We start from the raw sequence: 7,772 nt of genomic DNA, 5'->3' as shown, positions 1-7,772 counted from the left end.
ACAACTCCAAAACTCAAGCTCAATGCCCACTAAACCCTTCCAGCATTTTCTGTTGGTCATGGGAGTTCTGTGTTCCAAGTTTGGTTCAATTCCATTGTTGGTGGTGTTCAGAATGTTCTTTGATTGTAGGTGAACTACAAATCCCAACAACTACAACTACCAAACATCAAGGTCTATTTTCCCCAAATTCCACCAGTGTTCCCATTTGAGCATATTGAGTATGTGCCAAGTTTGGTTCGGATCTATCAATGTTTGAGTCCATAGTGCTCTCTAGATGTAGGTGAACTACAACTCCAAAACTCAAGGTCAATGCCGACCAAACCCTTCCAGCATTTTGTGTTGGTCCTGAGAGTTCTGTGTGCCAAGTTTGGTTCAATTCCATTGTTGGAGGATATTTTCTGTTGGTCTTGAGAGTTCTGTGTGCCAAGTTTGGTTCTATTCCTTTGTTGGTGGTGTCCAGAATGCACTTTGATTGTAGGTGAACTATAAATCCCAGCAACTACAACTCCCAAATGACAAAATCAACCCCCCCCCCCCCAACCAAACTCGCTAGTATTCAAATTTGGGCATATTGGGTATTTCTGCCAAATTTAGTCCAGTAAGTGAATGAAAATACATCCTGTATATCATATATTGACATTATGATTCAGAACAGGAGCAAAATTACAGTTATGAAGTAGCAACGAAAATAATGTTATGGTTGGGGGTCCCCACAACATAAGGAACTGGATTAAGGGGTCACGGCATTAGGAAAGTTGAGAAACACTGCTTTAAAGTGCCTGTTAGTTCTTCCCGATGCTTCTTTGCTGGAGGAAAATTAAATAGTGTCCGTTTCAAAATTCCTGAGTCAGTTTCAAAAGGATGCCCATTCCTGCCTGCAAGTGGTTTACCTCTGGAATAAGACTTGTAGTTCCATGTCAAACCAGTCCTGATAAAAGCACTAACATTCCCAGACAAAGGAAATGGGTTTAGAGGAAAAGCATCACTTCTAGGATCCACACAATGACTTGTGCTCAGTTAGCTTTACACAAATGATAAATTAGTGCCAATGTCCCGGCCAGTCTGTCCTTCCTGAAATAAAATAATAATAACAACGCTTTTCATTGTCTGTATGAGATGCAGAAAGTTCACTCTCCCTTCGTCAAGGGACAAACCGATATGACAAAAGGAGATATCTTTTCATCCTGAGTGTCCAAAGGATTCTGATTGTGGCCAACTTGGGAAAGAAGCCAGCGTTCAGTGGAAAGAGAAGCGGGATCCTCGGCAAAGCTGTTGTAGTCCTGAAACGAGAGGGAGAAGAGCATGCTTGAAAATGAAGCTAAAGTTTGAGTGCGAGTCCAACACCAAAAGGCTTTACTCCAAACACAGCAATTTAGTCTGTCATTGAGAAATCAACTCAGCCCTCAAGTTTCATTAAATCAACAAACACCCGGGGCAGAAATCAATAAGTGACTCGAAGAAATGGTTGCATAACTGGCTCTTTGGAAAGTCTAGGTGGACTCCCCAAACGGGGGCATTGAACTGAATGTTTTCTTCTCCTCCCCAAGCCAACAAAAGCAAAAGATATCTCAGAGGCACAGATCTGATTTCGGAAAATGGTGCTGTGAAAAAAGAGGAAGGAAGAGGAAGCGTTTGGCTGTAAACCAGGAACAGATCATTTCAATTCTATGGTTGTTGGATCTTGCAGACCACAATTTGCTACATCCAGTCAAAATTCAGTGGCAGCTGGAAGGGTGAAAGTCCCCAGTTCAGAGATAGATAGATAGATAGATAGATAGATAGATAGATAGATAGATAGATAGATAGATAGACAGACAGACAGACCACGGTATCCTTCTGGGACGCCTCGCGGAGATGAGTCTTGGAGGTACCGTTTTGCAGTGGCTCCGGTCATTCCTAGAGGGCTGTTCCCAGAAGGTGTTACTGGGAGACACCTGTTCAACCCCACAACCGTTGTCTTGTGGGGTTCCACAGGGTTCAATTCTGTCTCTCATGTTGTTTAACATCTACATAAAGCCGCTGGGAGAGATCATCCAGAGTTTTGGGGTACGGTGTCATCTGTACGCAGATGATGTCCAACTCTGTCACTCCTTTCCACCTGCTACTAAGGAGGCTGTCAAGGTCCTGAACCGGTGCTTGGCCACTGTAACGGTCTGGATGAGGGCGAACAAATTGAAATTGAATCCAGACAAGACAGAGGTACTCCTGGTCAGTCACAAGGCCGAACAGGGCATAGGGTTACAGCCTGTGTTGGATGGGGTCGCACTCCCCCTGAAGACGCAGGTTCGCAGCTTGGGTGTGACCCTGGACTCATCGCTGAGCCTGGAACCCCAGGTTTCGGCGGTGACCAGGGGAGCATTTGCACAGTTAAAACTTGTGCGCCAGTTGCGCCCGTACCTTGGGAAGTCTGACTTGGCCACGGTAGTCCACGCTCTGGTTACATCCCACCTAGATTACTGCAACGCTCTCTACGTGGGGTTGCCTTTGAAGACAGCTCGGAAGCTTCAACTAGTCCAACGCTTGGCAGCCATGATTCTAACAGGAGCGGGACACAGGGAGCATACAACCCCCCTGTTGCGCCAACTCCACTGGCTGCAGACTTGCTACCTGGCTCAATTCAAAGTGCTGGCGTTGACCTTTAAAGTCCTAAACGGTTCTGGCCCAAGCTACCTTTCTGAACGTATCTCGGCCTATGAACCCACCAGGACTTTCTATGGAGAAGGCCCTGTCTCTCGTCCCAGCCGTGCTTGTGAAGCTGGCGGGATCGAGAGCAGGGCCTCCCCGGTGGTGGCTCCCCGGCTGTGGAACGCCCTTCCCACAGATATTAGATTAGCACCATCTCTAATGGTTTTGCGCAAAAAAGTAAAGACCTGGTTATTTGCGCAGGCGTTCAAATAATTAGTGAAAGACTGGTAATGACATAGGAATGAAATAATGGATGACGAACCTGGTTCATGTTTTAGTGACGAGACGCTAGTGAATGGTTATCATAGTAATTGTGTATTAATTGTGTATTAGATTAGATTATTAACTGTTTTATATTGGTGTTTGAATTCTGCTGTGTCCTGTGTCTTGTGAACCGCTGTGAGTCGCCTTCGGGCTGAGAACGGCGGTATAGAAGCAAAGTAAATAAATAAATAGATGGATAGATAGACAGACAGACAGATAGATTCCAGTCAATGACCAGCACCATTGGGTTATCTAGCTTCTATAAAATATTTTGTATAAATTCTCTCTAATGGACCCTGCTATTAAGAAGTTTAATCCTTTTTTCCATATGTACTCCCATTTCTCTAATTCTATGTTTGTCCCCAAGTCTCTGGTCCAATAAATCATGACAGGTTTTATTTTATTGTTTTCTAGATTATATCCTAGAATTTATATAAATAAAAATGTAATGTTCATTTGTGGGATTAACATAACTCAAAAACCACTGATCCCATTGACACGAAATTTGGACACAATACACCGATCAGGCCATCAAGTGACCATCACTCCTAAAAACACTGAAAAACACAACAGAAGGGACTTAAAACGCCAAAAAAGCAAAAAGACACTACAGCACACGCGCAAAAGGACTTTCTCTGACAAACAAAACACACAAAAGCATATCCACACTTTTGGACTACAGCTCCCGGCATCCACTAGACCAGGCCCTTTAAGAGAGGAGGATGATCCATATGTACTGTTTCCAAGATGCAAGCTTTCTTCTCCTTGGATTTCTTTGAGAGCATCCCAGTCCCTGAATATTTCCAATTTCCTATTCCTGGACTGCAACTGCCAGCAATCCTCCAGATAGATAGATTAGACAGAAATAGGTAGATAGGTAGGTAGGTAGATGATCAGGAGGACTGCTGGGAGTTGCAGTCCAAGAGTAAGTAGAGAAGGGAGAAAGGGGAGAAAGAGGAAGGCAAAGAAAAGGGGGGAAGGAAGGGAAGAAGAAGAGAAGGAATCATAGAATCATAGAATCAAAGAGTTGGAAGGGACCTCATGGGCCATCCAGTCCAACCCCTTTCTGCCAAGAAGCAGGAATATTGCATTCAAATCACCCCTGACAGATGGCCATCCAGCCTCTGTTTAAAAGCTTCCAAAGAAGGAGCCTCCACCACACTCCGGGGCAGAGAGTTCCACTGCTGAACGGCTCTCACAGTCAGGAAGTTCTTCCTCATGTTCAGATGGAATCTCCTCTCTTGTCGTTTGAAGCCATTGTTCTGCGTCCTAGTCTCCAGGGAAGCAGAAAACAAGTTTGCTTCCTCCTCCCTGTGGCTTCCTCTCACATATTTATACATGGCTATCATATCTCCTCTCAGCCTTCTCTTCTTCAGGCTAAACATGCCCAGCTCCTTAAGCCGCTCCTCATAGGGCTTGTTCTCCAGACCCTTGATCATTTTAGTCACTCTCCTCTGGACACATTCCAGCTTGTCAATATCTCTCTTGAATTGTGGTGCCCAGAATTGGACACAATTTCCAGATGTGGTCTAACCAAAGCAGAATAGAGGGGTAGCATTACCTCCCTAGATCTAGACACTATGCTCATATTGATGCAGGCCAAAATCCCATTGGCTTTTTTTGCCGCCGCATCACATTGTTGGCTCATGTTTAACTTGTTGTCCACGAGGGCTCCAAGATCTTTTTCACACGTACTGCTCTCAAGCCAGGCATTGTCCCCCATTCTGTATCTTTGCATTTCATTTTTCTGCCTAAGTGGAGTATCTTGCATTTGTCCCCGTTGAACTTCATTTTGTTAGTTTTGGCCAATCATCTCTCTAATCTGTCAAGATCGTTTTGAATCCTGCTCCTGTCCTCTGGACTATTGGCTATCCCTCCCAATTTGGTGTCGTCTGCAAACTTGATGATCCTGCCTTCTAGCCCTTCATCTAAGTCATTAATAAAAATGTTGAACAGGACCGGGCCCAGGACAGAACCCTGCGGATGGCACTCTTCTCGTCACTTCTTTCCAGGATGAAGAGGAAGCATTGAGGAGAATCACCCTCTGGGTTCGTCCATTTAACCAATTACACATCCACGTCACCGAAGGAAGGAAGGAAGGAAGGAAGGAAGGAAGGGAGGGAGGGAGGGAGGGAGGGAGGGAGGGAGGGAGGGAGGGAGGAAGGAAGGAAGGAAGGAAGGAAGGAAAGAAGAAGGGAAGGAAGGAGAGAAAGAAAGAACAAGGGAGGGAAGGTTGACCACAGCAATGTGTGGCGGGTACAGCTAGTGTATCTATATAATCTGGAGAATAAGGGCCCTTCCAGACAAGCCCTATATCTCAGGATCTGAGCCAAAGTTTTCTGTTTATCCCCAGATTATCTGACCATACTGACTTATATAATCCAGTTTAAAGGAGAAAACCTGGGATCAGATCTGGGGATATAGAGCCTGTCTGAAAGGGCCCTTATTTCCCATATCAAAAATACACTCTATCCTAGATTTCTTTTGGATCTTTTATGAATCTATTGTGTAGTTGATAAAACCGAAGCCAATCGTTGATATCTAGCTCTTTTCTTCTTTTTGGGTTCCAATGATCTTTTTCTTTAAATAGAGATTCCCTATATAAGATCTCATTTCCTCTTGTAGACGCAGTAAACCCTGGGCAAAGCACTAGAGGGACCACGCGAGTGTCACGGAGCGGGATCACTTCCTTTCCATCTCCAAATATGGAGGCTGGAGGCTGAGAGGACAAGCAAGATTACGGGGATAAACATTCGAGATAAAATTCTCTGTGTAAGAGAGAATTGGCGACAGAAAACCCTTCTGATGTTTTCCCAGCGCTTCTGATGTTGCCGCTGATGTTTTACAGGAAATGGGGAGGGAAGCTTTTTGTTCATTCCAACGTTCACACCCAGGAACCAAAGGACTGGATGAAGAATTTGGGCAGACAGTAGCACTCGAATCCATCACAGTTCAGCATCAAACAATACAACCACTGTCCTGTTTCTTTCAGGCCTAAAACAATACAGTCAGTGGCTCATGGGAACACAGTATGTTTCATGGTTCAGTGGAGACTGGAAGCCCAATTCCGAAGTATGTTTGGTAGCCAACAACAATATTTTCATATAGTCTTCAAAGGGAGTCCCATACATTGCAAATTACAGTAGCCAAACCCAGAGATTTCCAAAGCACAGATAACAAAGGCCAGACTCAAATGCATAGTCTAAACAACCATTGGTACATATCTTCGGCTATATTTTCAGTGTGGAAAGTTTACTCACAGTTTGCTCTCTGCTTCCTCCTCCTTCACTCACATTCCATGTCCCTCTCTCGTGTCACTTGTTGGAAACCTTGAAAGCCAACGGCAAAAGAAGTCATCTTAAGTTACTAATCAGGCAATTTTTTCAGATTCTTTTTCATCACCCATCCAGAATTGGGATTTGTTACATAGATTGTGCCTTTAAAGCAAATAGGGTTCATTTTGGCCAGAACATATGGAACTGCGAAGCCAGTATTCAAAGCACCATTACTCTCTCGTTCAGCGTTTCTCAACCTTGGGGTCGGGACCGCGAGGGGAGTGTCACAAGGGGGGTGTCAGAGGTGTCGCCAAAGACCATCAGAAAACACAGTATTTTTATTGGTCATTTGAGTTCCGTGTGGGATGTTTGGCCCAATTCTATCTTGGTTGGGGTTCAAAATGCTCTTTGGTTGTAGGTGAACTATAAATCCCAGAAACTAAGACTCCCAGATGTCAAGGATCTATTTTCCCCAAACCCCACCAGTGTTCACATTTGGGCAAATAGAGTATTTGTGCCAATTTTGGTCCAGATCCATCATTGTTTGAGTCCACAGTGCTCTCTGGATGTAGGTGAACTACAACTCCAAAACTCAAGATCAATTCCCACCAAACCCTTCCAGTATTTTCTGTTGGTCATGGGAGTTCTGTGTGCCAAGTTTGGTTCAATTTCATTGTTGGTGGAGTTCAGAATGCTCTTTGATTGTAGGTGAACTATAAATCCCAGCAACTACGACTCCCAAATGTCAATGATCTATTTTCCCCCAAACTCCACCAGTGTTCACATTTGGGCAAATGGAGTATTTGTGCCAATTTTGGTCCAGATCCATCATTGTTTGAGTCCACAGTGCTCTCTGGATATAGGTGAACTACAACTTCAAAATTCAACGTCAATGCCCACCAAACTCTTCCAGTATTTTCTGTTGGTCATGGGAGTTCTGTGTGCCAAGTTTGGTTCAATTTCATTGTTGGTAGAGTTCAGAATGCTCTTTGATTGTAAGCAAACTATAAATCCCAGGAGCTACAACTCCCAAATGTCAAGGTCTATTTCCCCCAAACTCCACCAGTGTTCACATTTGGACAAATTGAGTATTTGTGCCAATTTTGGTCCAGATCCATCATTGTTTCAGTCTGCAGTGCTCTTTGGATGTAGGTGAACTACAACTTCAGAATTCAACATCAATGCCCACCAAACCCTTCCAGTATTTTCTGATGGTCATGGGAGTTCTGTGTGCCAATTTTGGTTCAATTTCATTGTTGGTGGAGTTCATAATGCTATTTGATTGTCATGTCCGACTCTGGGGAGTGGTGCTCATCTCCATTTCTAAGCTGAAGAGCCAGCGCTGTCTGTAAACACCTCCAAGGTCATGTTGCCAGCATGACTCCATGGAGCGCCGTTACCTTCCCACAGAAGCGGGACCCATTGATCTACTCACATCTGCATGTTTTCCAACTTTTAGGATGGCAGAAGCTGGGGCTAACAGCAGGAGCTCACTTCACTCCCCGGATTCGAACCACTAACCCTTCAGTCAGCAAGTAAAGCAGCTCA

This window comes from Anolis sagrei, chromosome 7, assembly GCF_037176765.1.
Source record: "Anolis sagrei isolate rAnoSag1 chromosome 7, rAnoSag1.mat, whole genome shotgun sequence".
NCBI classification, from domain to species: Eukaryota; Metazoa; Chordata; class Lepidosauria; order Squamata; family Dactyloidae; genus Anolis; species Anolis sagrei.
This window is presented reverse-complemented; position numbering follows the sequence as displayed.